This window comes from Tamandua tetradactyla, chromosome 6, assembly GCF_023851605.1.
Source record: "Tamandua tetradactyla isolate mTamTet1 chromosome 6, mTamTet1.pri, whole genome shotgun sequence".
Lineage (NCBI taxonomy): Eukaryota > Metazoa > Chordata > Mammalia > Pilosa > Myrmecophagidae > Tamandua > Tamandua tetradactyla.
The window spans coordinates 9,029,614-9,045,969 of record NC_135332.1 but is presented as its reverse complement, the minus strand read 5'-3'; the positions used below and the strand labels follow the sequence as shown (position 1 = coordinate 9,045,969).

At 39.0% G+C, this 16,356-nt stretch overlaps 1 protein-coding gene across 10 annotated transcripts in view; it reads right to left on the bottom strand.

Moving 5' to 3' along the window:
- The window catches only part of ARSG (arylsulfatase G), a 122,563-nt gene extending 107,194 nt beyond the window's left edge, over positions 1-15,369 (bottom strand). For 7 of the 10 annotated variants that reach the window (XM_077163663.1, XM_077163657.1, XM_077163662.1 and 4 more), the window contains exons 1-2: positions 15,245-15,369; positions 14,132-14,244 (exon numbers count right to left, since the gene is read on the bottom strand). The gene's annotated coding sequence lies outside the window, so the exon portion shown is untranslated. The remainder of the gene's footprint in view (positions 1-14,131; positions 14,245-15,244) is intronic. The other 3 variants (XM_077163664.1, XM_077163658.1, XM_077163670.1) reach the window with 1 other exon arrangement.
- Between the last annotated feature and the right edge of the window lie 987 nt (positions 15,370-16,356).

Below are 16,356 nucleotides of genomic sequence, written 5' to 3'. Positions count from 1 at the left end.
GGGGAAAAAAATATATAAACAAGCCTAGTTTGGTTACAGGTACACACAAGCTTGAATTTTTCTCTGCACTGAAATCAGAGTGGCATAGTTCTTCACCTGCAACATTTTATAGAGTGTTTTATCAGCCATAGATATAGGACAATCTGTAAAACTTTGGGGGGGGGGGAGGGACGAAAGGACAAAGTGCCCGTCAAACAGGCACACCTAAAGCAAGGTGGATGTAGCAAATCTTCTGTCACCGCTTGAGGACTTTTGAGCTCGTGGCAGTTTTGCAGACTTCAATGACTTCAGCACTTTACAACGTATTTTTTACTATGAATGTTCGATACCATTTAATATTTATAACTGACTTCTGAGGGATCTGCTCTGTGCCCACTCTGTACGCTGCATGAAAAGACATGTACGGCAATGTCAGTATGCCAGTGATCAAGGTTTTAAATATTTGGAAGAAAACAAAAGTAGGATTGCTGATTTGTTCTGTATTAGTGACATCCTGGTACTTTTAGATTTGCAATAAGTTTATGGCTTTTTTTAATTTAAAACAAACATTTTCTTTTGCTGTAAAGTGTTTTTTTTTAAAAAAAAAAAAAAAAACAGAATCCTAATCTTATCGGCATTCATTGTCTGATTCAGTTTTTTATAAGAAGCCCAAGAAAGATTCATTTCAAATAACTTTTGTAAACACTTTTCTCTTCTGTAAAGTCTTTTAATTCAACTCAAGACACGTAAAGGTTTCCAACAAGCATCTGTTGAAATTAATTATTTCTTAATGAAAAAACATGAATGAAATGATATCATAACCCCAGAAAGCAAGAGGATGAGCCTATCAAAAGTAGTATGTGCAAACAGTTGGGACTGTCTAAGAAATCCCCATAAGAAATGTTCTGACTTCTAAAAAGCTCAGACTGTCTATGCCAGGGGTTGGCAAAGTTTTTCTGTAAAGGTCCAGCGAGTAAATATATTAGGCTTTGCGGACCATGCGGCCTCTGCTGCAACCACTAAGTCTGCTGTTAACAGCAGCACACACGATATGTAAATGGTGAACATGGCTGTGTTGGAATAAAAGTTTACAGATGGATGCTGCAATGTGAATTCTGTAACATTTTTATATCATGATTTTTATGTCTTTTGATTTTTTTTAATCACTTAAAAATGAAAAAAAAAATCCACATTTTTAGCTCACAGGCTGTAAAACACAGGCAGCAGAATGCATTTGGGCTAGTGCTGCCCTGTGCAGGTGTGACACTGGCATGGCCCAGTACAGCCGGGAGTGACATTCTCCGGGACTAACAGCCCTGACAGATATGAAAGGATCATTGTAGTCAAAGTGTATTTAGGCCAAAGGTGCCAAAGACAGGAAAGATCAAACAGCTGAGGGTGCGTTTTATCAGCTGTTCCTTTTCATTTCTTGTGACTAAAGAGATTCTATTTTAACCTTGTTGACTTAATAACGTTGCAGTGTAAATGTAAATGGCTTCCCCTCGAAGTAAACTGATCCCAATTCTAAAACGAATTCGGACCATGTGTTCTCTTAAGACACTGCGTCCTGAATTGCTATGCTCATCCCAAACCTTTTAACAAAGTTTATGGATTTTATACTCCTAATGATGTGTAATGTCGCTTCTCTGCATTCATTTGTCTTTCCTCTAGCTTAAAGCCTGAAGATAAAATAGAAAGCGGATACTAAGTCAGAGGCATTTATTATTACATGCAGGTGTCCTCACTCCATTCCAAATATGCTGAATCTGAGATTCGTCAGGAATCCTTATTTTAACTGATTTTTTTTTCTTGGCATGGGCAGGCACCAGGAATCAAACCCAGGTCTCCAGCATGGCAGGCGAGAACTCTGCCTGCTGAGCCACCGTGGTCTTCCCATGAATCTTAGAGAGATAGCAGTGGAAAACGCTCCTGGGGGCTGTTCTACCACAGGCTAGTGGAAAAACTAGCAAAGCCATCTTCCTTAAATCTCTGGAAAATAGTTACAGGGTTGCAGGCAATCACCAAATCAAGAAATGCCAGTTTCTCCTACCCTTAGAGCTGGTGGGAGGCACAGGAATTGTGGGCAGGTGGAGTAGGCGGTGCCTGGACTCAGTCCCTCCACCAGAACAGCTATGACACAGCAACTGTTTAACCAGCTAGTCTGAAACCCTGGAGTCTAGTACAGCAGCCAGGAAAGGGCAGGAGGAAGAGGCTGGTAAATTACAGTAATTACCAGTGAACTGCTCTGTCCAGGTGGCGGGAGCCCACACCCATCCCCAGCCTCTCAGCAGGCAGCAGTGGAGTCTGCCCCACGGTGTGGCTCACAGGTGCCAGAGAGGGACACAAAATCCACTTTCCCGAGACCTGGGCAGGGATCTGTTAGGAAGTACTACGTCCCCGGGGGCCCAGCTCTGGGGGCAGCAGAGGCACTTCCTCCCTCAGCCTCTCCCCAGGGCAGGCTGCTGCAGACTGACGGTCCCTTTGTGGGTCCCTGGCCTTCGTCTGGTTGGGAAAAACCCACTCAGGAAACTCCTCTCAGGCCTGCTTCCCACCCACCACCCCCCACGACCGGAATTTGCCCTCCAGGCAAAAGCAGCCAGAGACAAAGAAAGCAGTGTAAGCAGTAACCGAAGCGAACAGCCTGGGGAAGGCTCACCTGCGCTAAGCCCTGCAGCGGCAGGTCCCGGGGAGGGAGGAGGTCGCTTCCTGGTGAGCAGAGCCAGCCTTCAAACCACTGCAAAGGCCACCCTAAGGCCCCAACAAGCAGGGCCCAGACCCACGCCCAGGCAGGGAGGGCGACCCTGCATTTTATATCTGCGTTGGTCTGGGCTGCTCAATAGGGGGGCACAGCCAACACAAGACCAGTCTGCACAGAGGGTGAGAGGAGGTTTTGTTTCGATTAGCTAGGATTTGTTAGCTTCTGACACGCAACAAAATTTCTGTCATATCATAGCTGGTGATATGACAAATTCAAGAAACAGACATCTTGGGGAATAAGCCTAAATAAAATATTAAAATGTACGGTGTCCAGCAGAAGATTCCAAGACAAACAAAGAAATAGGAAATGATGGTCCACGCGAAAGAAGAGGATAAAACTCCAGAAAACATCAAGGAAGATGACCAGGTTGTGGACATACCGGACAAAGAGTTTTAATAAATGATCAATATGCTCAAAGAGATGAAGGGAAATACAGAGAAAGAACTAAAGGATATCAGTTCTTTCTCTGAATGAACGAACAATATTAGAATCTCATTATTCGTTCATTAGCAATGAATGAACAATATTAGAATCTGAAAAGAGAGACAAGTGTTAAAAGGGGACAAAAGAACTATTAGAGTTGAAGACCACAATAACTGAAATGAAAAATGCCCAGGAAGGTTTCAACAGCAGACTGGATCTGGCAAAAGAAAGAATAAGGGAATTCACAGACAACTGAAATGAAAGGCTGAGGCACAGAAAGAAAAAAGAATCATAAAAAACAAAAACAGCCTAAGACACCTTTGGGACATGATCAAGCACACCAATCTATCCATTATGGGAGTCCCAGAAGAAGAAGAGGGAGAGAAAGGGGCAATGACAGAAAACTTTCCCAACTTAGCAAAAGACATGACTATGCACATCCAAAAAGCCCAGAGAGCACGAAACAGGATAAACCTAAAGAAAAGTATGCACTATCACATTCTAATCAAACTATCAAATGCAAAAGACAAGGAGCTCGGAAGCTGCCAGAGAGAACCAATGTGTTACGTACAAGGGAGTCCCAATTAGATTACGGGATTTCTCATCAGAAACCACAGAGGCAAGAAAGCAACAGGTTGAAATACTGACCATGAAGAAAGAAATTGCCAACCAAGAATTTTAAATCCAGTGAGACTTTCTTTCAAAAATGACATGGAAATCAAGACATTCCCAGATAAACAGAAGCTGAAGGAATTTATCACCACGCAACCTGCCCTACAAGCAAAGCTAAAGGGAGTGGACCAGACTGAAGGAAAAAAACACAGGATAGTGTTCCAAAGTGGCCTAAGAAAATAAAGAACTTGGGTAAAGGTAGCTGTTTGGTTATTTATATAATCACAATTGACTTTTTTTTTCTTTTTTGTGAAAAATAACATATATACAAAAGAGCAATAAATTTCAAAGCACAGTGCAACAATTAGTTGTAGAACAGATTCCAGAATGTTTTGGTATTTATAAATGCCAGTACTATTGTAGTATATTTTTTACTATGTAACTCCACTTTTTTACTTTCTACACATGCTAAAATGCAGATGCATTAAAAAGTAATGCTAAATATATGGTTTTGGAGATACAATGCACAAAGATGTAATTCGTAACTACTACAAGAAAAACGGTGGGGGGGACCGAAGGTTTTAGGAACAATGTATTTGTATGCTATTGAAGACAAGTTAGATCAAATCAAACATGATCGTTAATATTTAGGCTGTTACTTTTTGGGGGGGTGCTGGGCAGGCACTGGGAATCGATTTAGGCTGTTACATTTTAATCCCATGGTAACCACAAGGAAAATACATGAAAAATATATTCAAATAGAAATGAAAAGAGGCCCAATACAATACCAAAAAAATCACATAAACATGAAAATAGGCATTGACAGAAGAATTGAGGGTCAAAAAAGGTAATACACTTAGGAAGATTAAAGAGCAAAATTGCAGAACAAAGTCCTGCATTTTCAGTAGTGATCTTAAATGTAAACAGATAAAACTCTCCAGTGAAAAGGCAGAGACTGGCAAAATGTATAAAAAAGCATGACCCAACTACATATTGTTCACAAGAGATGCACCTTAAATTCAAAGATATAAGTAGGTTGAAAGTGAAAGGACGGAAAAAAATTTACCATAAGAGTAAGAGAGCTGGGATAGCTATACTAATATCGGATAAAACAGACTCTAAGTCAAAACTGTTACGTGGGACAAAGATGGTCATTATGTACCGATAAGAGGGTCAAATCAATAAGAAGACATAAGAATTATAAACATATATGTACCTAACAACAGAACCCAGAAATATATGAAGCAAATACTCATAGATTTAAAGAAACAGACAGTTCTACATTAATAGGAGACTTTAATAAACCACTTTCAATAATGGATGGGACATCTAGAGAGAAGATCAATAAGGCAATACAAGATGTGAATGATACCCTAAGCCTCACAGACATATATAGATCACCTCGTCTAGCGACAACAGAATATACAGTCTTCTCAAGTACACGTGGATTATTCCCCAAGACAGACCATATCCTATGTCACAAAAAGTCTCAATAAATAAAAAAATTATTTAAATCATACAATGTATCTTCTATGACCACAATGGAACAAAGCTACAAATCAATTACAGAGGGAGAAATGGAAAATTCACAAATATATGGAAATTAAACAGCATACTCTTAAACAACCAATGAGCTAAAAAGGAAATGATGGGAAATTTGGAAATTTCTTGATGTAAATGAAAATGAAAATACAATACACCAAAACTTATGGGAAACAGCAAAGGCAGTGCTGAGAGGGAAATTTATAGCTCTAAATACTTAAATTTAAAAATAGGAAAGATTCCAGACCTAACCTCAAAACTGAAAGAACTAGGAAAAGAAGAGCAAACTAAACCCAAAGTGAGTAGAAGAAAGAAAATAACAAAAATTAGCAGAGATGAAATGAAATAGAGAATAAAAAGTAATGAAGAGAATCAACAAAGCCAAAAGTTGGTTCTTTGAAAAGATAAAAAAAAATTGACAAACGTTTAGCTAGACTGATGAAGGAAAAGAGAGGACAGAAATAACTAAAATTAGAAGTGAAAGAGTGGACATAACTATCCCCCACTGAAATAAAAAGGACTATAAGAGGATACTATGAACAACTGTATGCCAACAAATGAGGCAGCCTGGATGAAATGGACAAATTCCTGGAAACATACAAACTACTTATACCTACTCAAGAAGAAATGGAAGATCAAAGCAAACCAATAATTAGTAAAGAGACTGAATCTGTAATCAAAAACCTCCCTAAAGAAAAGCCCAGAGAGCTTCACAGGGGAAACTTACCAAATATCCCAAGAATAATTAACACCAATCCTGCTCAAACTCTTCCAAAAACTTGAAGAGGAGCTAACACTCCCTAATTCATTCTACAAAGGTAACATCACCCTCATACCAAAGCCAGAAAAAGATATCACAAGAAAGAAAATTGCAGACCAATATCTTTTATGAATATAGATGCAAAAATCCTCAATAAAACACCAGCAAACCAAATTAACACTAGCACATTAAAGGACTTATATATCACTACCAAGTGGGATTTATCCCAGGTATGCAAGAGTGGTTCAACAAAGAAAATCAATTAATGTAATACACCACACTAACAGAATGAAGAGGGGAAAAAATCACATGATCAACTCAATTGATGCAGAAAACGCATTTGACAAAATCCAATGCCTCATCTTGATAAAAATGCTTAGAAAACTAGAAGAAGGAAACTTCCTCAACATAATTAAGAGCATATATGAAATATCCACAGCTAACATCCTACTCAATAACGAAAAACAGAAAGCTTTCCCTCTAAATTTAGGGACAAGACAAGGACTTCTACCGTCACCACTTTAAGTTCCAGTCAGAGCAATGAGGCAAAAACAAACCAAAAAACAGAAATAGAAGACATCCAAACTGAAAAGGAAGAAATGAAACTTTCCCCGTTTGCAGATGACATGAGCCTAAATATAGAAAATCCTGAAAAATCCACAATGAAGCTCCTAGAACTAATAAATAAATTAAGCAAAGTGGTAAGGTACAAGATCAACACCCCAAAACAGCAGAGTTTCTATACACTAGTAATGAACAATCAGCAAAAGAAATCAAGAAAAAAAAAAAGTACAGTAGTAACTAAAGAACCAAACATCTAGGAATAAATCTAACCAAGGAGATAAAGGACTTGTACACAGAAAACTACAAAACATTGTTAAAAGAAATCAAAGACCTAAATAAATGGAAGGACATTCCGGGTTCATGGACTGGAAGACTAAATATGGTTACGGTGTCAATTCTACCCAAAGTAATTTACAAATTCAATGCAATCCAATCATAATTCCAAAACCTTCACTGCAGAAATGGAAAAGCCAATCATTAAATTTAAATGGAAGACTAAGGACCCCGAACAGCCAGAGACATCTTGGAAAAAAAAGAATGAAGTTGGAAGACTCACACTTCCCTATTTTAAAACTTCTTATCAAGCCACAATAATCAAAATAGCACAAGAATAGACAAAGACCAATGGAATCAAATTGAGAGTAAAGAAATCAACTCTCTTTTTTTTTTTTACAGAAGAAAATACTTCACATTTCTTTAAGTATTATACTGCAATGACATACAATTATACATTGATATTATATAGTTACACTTTATAGAAAGCATATCTATTCAACATATGTTCTCAATCTGAAACTACCTGATAAACACTATTTAATTTTCAGTGTTAGTGCATGGGAAATCAACTCTCTTTTGAACTTCCAGAGTTTCAACTGTAAACCAAAATGACTAAATACAGTATCATTCTCAGAAATCAACTCTCATATTTATTACCAATTGTTTTTAATGAAATTTTATTGAGATATATTCACATATCATATAATCATCCAAAGTATTCAAAAGCTCACAGTATCATCATACAGTTGTGTATTCATCACTGCAATCAATTTTAGAACATTTTCATTACTCCAAAGAAAAAACAAACTAAAAGTAAAAATAAAAAAGAACACCCAAAATATCCCATACTCCTTATCTCCCCCATTATTAATTTATTTGTCTTTATTTTCTTATTCATGTGCCCATACACTGGATAAAGGAGTGTCAGTCACAAGGTTTTCACAATCACTTGGTCTCACTATAAAGGATGTATAGCTATAGACTCATCATCAAGAATTAAGGCTACTAGTTTGCAGTTCAAAAGTTTCAGAAATTTCCTCCTAGCTATCCTAATACACTAGAAACTAAAAAGGAATATCTACATAAAGCACAAGAATAACCTCCAGAATGACTTCTTGACTCTATTTGAAATCTCTTGGCCACTAAAATTTTATTTTGTTTCCTTTCTTTGCCTCCTTTTGGTAAGAAGGCTTTCTCAATTCTACACTGCCAGGGTCAAGCACATCCCTAGGAGTCATGTCGCACATAGAGGGAGGGTACTGAGTTTATTTGCAGAGTTGGGATAGAGAGAGAGACCATATCTGAGCAATAAAAGAGGTTTTCTGGGGGCAAATTATAAGTAGGCTTCCTCCTTTGCAGGAATAAGTTTTATAAGGGCAAGTCTCAAGATCAATGGGTTGGTTTATTAAATTGCAATCCCTAAAGTTTTTCCCTAGTCTCTCAAGGAGACTTTGCAAATGCTTTTTAATTTTATTCCTAAATTACTCTGGGATGTTTTGGAGTATTATATTAACCTGTACAAAAGAATTAAGATCTCATTCCCTAATCAAGGTTACATGTAATTATGTTACCAACTGGTTTTTGACAGGGGCAAAGATTACTCAGCTGGGAAATAACAGTCTCTTCAACAAATGGTGATGGGAAAACTGGATCTCCATATGTAAAAGAATAAAGGTGGACCCCAACTCCACATCATATACAAAAATCAACTCAAAATGGCTCAAAGATTGAATATAAGAGCCAGAACTACAAAACAACTAGAAGAAAACACAGGAAACATTTTCAGACACTTGTATTAGGCAACAGTTTCTTAGATTTTACACTCAAAGCACAAATAAAAGAAAAAATAGATAAATAGGTCCTCATCAAAGTTAGAAACTTTTGTTTCACAATGGACTTTATCATGAAAGTAGAAAGATGACCTACGCAAGGGGAGAAAATATTTGGAAACCACATATCCAATAAAAGTTTAATATCCAAAAAATATAAAGAAATCCTCCAACTAAACAACAAAAAAACAAACTCAATTTAAAAATGGGCAAAAGAACCTAAAAGAATCCAATATCTAGGAATAAACCTAACCAAGGATATAAAGGACATGTACACAGAAAACTATAAAAAATTGCTAAAAGAAATCAAAGAAGACCTGAATAAATGGAAAGACATTCTGTGTTCATGGATTAGAAGGTCAAATGCCATTAAGATGTCATTTCTACCCAAAATTGATCTACAAATTCAATCAAAATTCCAACAAACTATTTTGCAGAAATGAAGAAGCTAATTATCAATTTTATTTGGAAGGGAAAGAGGCCTTGAATAGCCAAAAACATCTTGGAAAAGAAGAATGATATGGGACGTATCATACTTCCTGACTTTAAAGCATATTATAAAGCCACAGTGATCAAAACAGCATGACACTGGAATAAAGGTAGACAAATTGATCAGTGGAATCAAAATGAGAATTCTGAAATAGACCCTCTGATCTATGGCCAACTGATTTTCAGCAAGGCCCCCAGTCCAGTCAACTTGGACAGAACATTCTCTTGAATAAAGTGTTGGAAGAACTGTATATCCATAACCAAAAGAATGAAAGAGGACCCCTATTTCACACCCTATACAAAAATTCACTTGAAATGAAGACCTACCTATAAGAACCAGTACCATGAAACTCCTAGAAGAAAATACAGGGAAATAGTTTCATGATCTAGTGATAGGCAATAGTATCTTAGACTTTACACCCAAAGCACAAGCTATGAAAGAAAAAAAAAAGATAAATGGGAACTCCTCAATATCAATACTTTACTGTTTCAAAGGACTTTGTCAAAAGAGTGAAAAAGCAACCAATTCAATGGGAGAAAATATTTGGAAACCAGATATCTAACAAGAGTTTGATAGCTAGTATATATAAAGAAATCCTATCACTCAACAACAAAAAAACAAACAACCCAATTAAAAAATGGGCAAAGAACATGAATAGACATTTCTCCAATGAGCAAATACAGATAGCGAAGAGGCACATGAAAAGATGTTCAGCTTTATTAGCTATTAGGGAAATGCAAATCAAAACCACAATGAGACTATCATCTCATGCCTACTAGATTGGCCACTATGAAACAAACAGGAAACTACAAGTGTTGGAGAGGATGTAGAGAAATTGGAACACTTATTCACTGCTGGTGGGAACGTAAAATGGTACAACCGCTGTGGAGGATGGTTTGGTGTTCCTCAGGAAGCTAAGTACAGAGTTGCTTTACAACCCGGCAATCCCACTACTTAGAATACACCCAAAAGAAAAGCAGGGATGTGAACGGACACCTGTCCACCGATGTTCATAGTGGCATTATTCATGAATGAATAATGAATTCATCTGTTGGTGTTCATTCATGGTTTGGTGTTCCTCAGGAAGCTAAGATGGTACAATGGTACAACCGCTGTGGAGGATGGTTTGGTGTTCCTCAGGAAGCTAAGTACAGAGTTGCTTTACAACCCGGCAATCCCACTACTTAGAATACACAACAGATGAATGGATGAACAAAATGTGGTGCATACATACGACTGAATATTATTCATCAGCAAGAAGGAATGAAGTCCTGAAGCATGCTACAATATGGATGAACCTTGAGGACATTACATTATGTGAAATATTATCAGACATAGAAGGACAAATATTGTAGGATCTCACTAGTAGGAACTAATTATAACATGTAAACTTATTAGACACAAAATATAGAATACAGGTTACCAGATATAGAAGGAGGTGAAAGAATGGGGGGGCAGTTGCTTAACACATGCAGAATATTTAACTAGGGTGAACTTAAACGTTTGGAAATGGACAGAGGTGATGGTAGCACACAATTGTGAGAATAATTACCAGAGCCAATTGGTGTGTGAGTGTTATGGAAAGGGGAAGTTTAGAGTCATGTATGGCACCAGAAGGAAAGTTGGCACTTAAAGCACGGGAATGCATAACACAGTGAATCTTGTGGTGGATAATGTCCATGATTAATTGTACAGATTTTAAAAAGTTCTTTCATGAACTAGAGCAGAGGTACGATACTATGTAAGGAGTTAAGAGTAGAGGGGTATAAGAGGAAAAATGTTACCTTTGCAAATCATGGACTATCGTTAACAGTGATTTAATACTCTTTCATCAACAGGAACAAACACACCACACCAACACTATGGGTCAACAATATGGGGGGATAAGGAGCATGCGAGGATTAGGGTTCTCTCTTTCTTTTTATTTGTTTTCTGGAGTAATGAAAAGTTCTAAATTAGATCATAGGGCTGTGAGCACAAGCGTGTGAACCAGTGACTGCCCACTGTGGATGGTCTCTATACTGTGTGAATATATCTCAATAAAATTGCTTTTTTTAAAAAAAAAAAATAAGGATAAAAGACTTTGAATCGTCATTTTTCCAAAGAAGATATACAAATGGCAAAAAAGCACATGGAAAGATGCTCAACATCATTAGCCACTAGGGAAATGCAAATCAAAACCCTAAGGTATCCTTTCATACCCACTAGAATGACTACTACTTCAAAAAAAAAACAGTGTTGGAGAGGCTGGGGAGAAACAGGAACACTTGTTCATTGTTGGTGGGAATGTAAAATGGTGCAGCGGCTGGAGAAAATAGTTTGGCAGTTCCTCCAAAAGGTAAGTATAAAATTACCACATGACCAGCCAAGCCCAGTTGCTAGGTATATACCCCAAAGAACTGAAAACAGAAACTCAAATAGGTGTCTGCACATCGATGTTCCCAGCAGCACTATTCACAATTGCCAAAAGATGGAGACAACCCACAGATCCATCAACCAGCCGATGAAGGGATACACAAAATGTGGCATATGCACGATGGAATACTATTCTGCTGTAAAAAAGGAATGGAGTCCTGATTCACGCGACAACATGGACGAACCTTGAAGACATCATGTTGAGTAAAATAAGCCAGACACAAAAGGACAAATATCGTATGATCCCACTGATACGAAATAACGAACATAAGCAAATTCATGGATTCTGAAACTAGAATACAAGTTACCAGGGGCTCCATGGAGGGAGGGAATGGGGAATTTATACTTAAGGGGTGCATAATTTCTGTTTGGGATAATGGAAGAGTTTTGGTAATGGATGGTGGTGATGTTAGCACCACATTGTAATGTAATTAATACCACTGAATAAGATAATTGAATGTGGCTAAAAGAGGAAATTTTAGATTGTATATATATTTCTAGAACAAAAATTTTTCAAAAATCACAGAGCTATATAACACAAATAGGGAACTCTAATATGAAGTATGAGCTACACTTAACAATGTACATATAATAATATGGTTTCATCAATCTTAACAAAGGTACTACACTAATGCAAAACGTTAATCACAGGGGAAACTGCATGTTTGAGGGGGATATACAGAAACTTTATTTTCTGTATGATTCTTCCTTAAACCTACAAGCTGTTTAATAAAAAATAAAATTAAAAAAACCCTCCTCTATAAGGGGGTCAACTGGTAGGGATCCATTGTTTCGAAGCCATTTATTCATGAGCATTACTTTAAACCACCATTTAAAGACAATTCAGACATGTTACATGCTCAGATTCCACTCCCGTGGTTATACATTGCACTGAGAAAGGAGACACTATCTTTGTTTTCTGACTTCTTTACTACAGATAGAAGTCTCAGCAAAGGCTGAGGTCTCCAGCAGGTGGGCAGGCCACTATTGCATAAATAAGGAAACTAGGGCCCCCTGGTGTCTGCTTCCCGTAATGACTCCCTGAGGCTGCAGCATAAGAAAAGTGGCAAGTCCAGGTAATTTATATTTTTCATATAAAAAATACTCACACCCAAATCAAAATCACTTTGGTGAGGATCAATTTCCTCGCAAGAAAATTAGAGAGCAAAACTGATGCCCCAGAACACTTAATCTATAAAAGTTTTTCAAAGAGAGCTCACCAAAGATTATTGAGAGAAATAAGAAACTGTGGACATGTATTTATATCATTTATACAGTGCTCCAGAACGTCAAGATGAGAACAAGCACACTAACGACCCTAACTCACTACCCTTGAACTCAATCCCAAAGCTTTAAACAAGACCTTCTCCATACTCTTGGTTCCTGTTCTAAGTCACAATTTTGCCCCAGACATAAATCCAATGCACACCTGGATGCCACGAGGTATCTCCAGTTTAAAATTCCCTCAGCAGAACTTCTGCTCCTATTTCCCAGCCAGATCCTCAGTAAGTCCCATTGGCTCTATTTTCTACATATATTCAATGTCTCCACTTCTGCCCCCTCCGCCACTAGCCCCGATTCAAGCCAATATCAATTTAGCTGGATTTTTGCAATAATCTTCCGGCTCATTTGCCTGCCCCACTCTTGAGACACCCCCACTCCCCCCCCCCCGCCACCTTAATTTTCTATCCAGCCACCGCAGTGATACTATTAAAGCACAAGTGAGAACACGGTCACATTTAAAATGGAAAATCTCTAAAAGCAGGCCCTGCGTGAACGGGTCACTGCCGGCTCCTCTCCGCTCACCTACTCCTTTCCCTCCTAGCTCCCACTACTCTGGCCTTCTTTCTGTTCCTTGAAGACCTCGAGCCTCAAGCCTTAGCATTTGTGGTTCCCTTTTCCTGATACACTGTTTCCTTAGATGTGTACACGTGGAGTAACCCTTCAATCTGGTCACCTCCAAACTGCCGTCTCCCCAAGGAGGCATTTCTGACCATCCCACTGCAAACATGACCTGTTTCTCTTCCTTTACCCTGACATTATGCTGTAATAGTATCTGTTGACTTGGTTATTATCCGTCCCTTCCACAGTTCATTAGGATAGTAGGGTTTCGTTCACTGCTAGATGCCCAAGGTTCGAGCAGGGCCTGCCACAAAGCAGGTGATGAGCCATAAATACTGCTGATATAATATATATATTTTAATTATACAAAAGAAAAAGTTGGTGCCTATTTAAGACTATAGCTCCAGAGAGCCTAGTGCCGGCAGGAAGCAGTTAGACGGCCACAGGGCACTGAAAGCTCTATGCTCTAAACCTCCTTGTGCCAGCATCTGAGATGGGTCTCGGGGCATCCAGCATGGGTTTCTACGTGCAGAGGGGCAGCTGTAAGGAAGAAAGCACCCATCACTGAGCCGAGATTAAACAGTGGGGAGAAATACAGGGATAGGGATGCAAATGGAGGGCTGTCTGTTTTAGGCTATTACCTGAGCAGGTTTTTCTAAAACATGCCAAAGACCATGTCTTAACGATGCTTTTTTCTAATGTCTCCACTGGTAGCAAATGCTTTTCTGTATCCTGAACTTCTTTTTTAGGGGAGCTAAGGCAGAAAACAAAGACTGTGAGATTTTTCTTCCAGTAACTCAAGTTGGCCACACATGAATAGGAAAGAAGTTGAAAAATATGTTTCATCTTATAAACCCTCCTAAAAACAATCTGAAAAAAAGTCAGCTAGGTTTCCAGTTTGTGTGTTTTACTTCTTATAGGTGAAAATAATGCAGAACTCAAAACTGGGGGGACTTGGGATCTGGTCCCACTTTTGCCATTAATTTAATTACATATACGTTTGTGCTTCAAGCTCATTTCCTCATCTGTGAAATGGACTAAACAATGGCCACATTATTAACACTTTACAACTCAGCTTTCAAAATAGAAAGCGCATTTAAAGGACATGCCAGGCTCCTGGCAATGGGAGGAGGCAGTCAAAACTACCTGCCAAGGAGGCACAAGAACCAAAGCTCAGTCAGTGGGAATCCGGGAGCTCTTAAGGTCTGCACACCCTTTCGGCGAAAATGTCAACACGGACTGTGCTGCCAGGAAGCCTGCCTGAGTTTTTCTTTCAATAAACTTTTTGCTGCATATGAACTCAACGTGCCAGGTCCATCTTCCCTTATAGAGTAGAGATTGGCACCCAACCAATACTGAGCTGCGAGCCACGTGGCACCACTGAGCACAAGAAATGCGCCCAGTGTGAACTGAAATAAGCTGTAAGTGTAAAATGCATGCCAGATTTGGAACACTTAGTAAGGAAAAAAAGAACATAAAATATATCAATATTTTCTTCCTACTGGTTACATGTTGAAATGATAATATTTTGGATGTATTAGGTTAAATGCAATATTTACTAATGCTAATTTTGCCTGCTTCTTTTTTGCATTTTCTAATGTGGCTACTAGAAAAATTAAAACCACCCAGGTAGCTCCTATTATATTTCTACTGGACAGGGCTGCTCTAGATTCCAGAACGCTGAACGCGACTAGGATTCACATTCTAAAATAAAATCGATCTCAGAAGCGCTACGGAGACCCGGCGTCACTCACGGCTCCGCGGACAGCCCGCTTCCTTTCCGGATGCCTCGCCCAAGCCTGCGGAGGGCCCTCGCCGGTCCCGCGACCCGGACCTCGGCGCTCTGATGGGCCGCACTGCGCGTCTCCGGCGGGCGGGCCCCGCGTGGCCGGAAGCGGGCGTGGCGCGGGCGGCCCCGACCCCCGCCCGGACGCGCACCCGGGCTCGCGCCGCCGCTTCCTGCTCGCGCAGGGCCCGAGCGCCGGGCCGGCCACCGCGGCCTCGCAGCCGCCTGCTGGGACCTGAGCGCTCCCGCCCCCGAAGGCGGACCACTGGCCCTCTACCCATATAGCATTTAAAATTTAAAGGTATTCCTATCTGGGGAATTTTTACGCGTCAAAGAGTAAGCCAGACAAGAACCCAGGGGATAATCCTCGCCAAATTCTTCAGTTTAACCCTCACCACTGGAAGCCTTGGTGGACTGAATGTTACATAATCTTTCTTTGACTACACAGAACCTTCTAATTCCATGGGCTCCAAGAAACAGGACCTATGACATGGTTGAGCAGAATTTACATTTATTTCTAAAATAGCATTCAGGCCGTGGAAAAATTATTCTTTGTTAAATACTTTTTTAATACTTTTTTTATTGTAGTATTACATACAAAGCAAAGAAATTTTAAAAAGCAATAAATTTCAAAGCACTCTTCAACCAGTAATTACAGGACAGATCCCAGAGTTATTAAATACTTTTGCAAGGCAAAAGTTCCTTGGATTTTTGTTATCGTGTGAAAATTATTTTTACAAATTAAAAAGACTTTAGTCCATAAAATGTAATTGCAGTAGACAAACCATATTTTTATCCTTCTCCATAAAATTTTACAGAAATGACAACTGCTGAATCAATGCCTGTTGCCTAAAGCTCATGTCACCTTTAACCCAACTTTTAACAAGAATGAGTGATTTGTCTCTCTAATAGATTCCCCTTCTGGTCTCACAGTAGGCACAAATGGACTTTACACTTTGCCCAAGTGTAGCTCCCTATTTGCACAGCTAGCCAAATCTGAGTTTTTAGGTTTGTGACTAATGCTAACCTACAGGACTGAAAGTATGCTTGTCTTGTAGGAAAATGAAAGAAAATTGAATA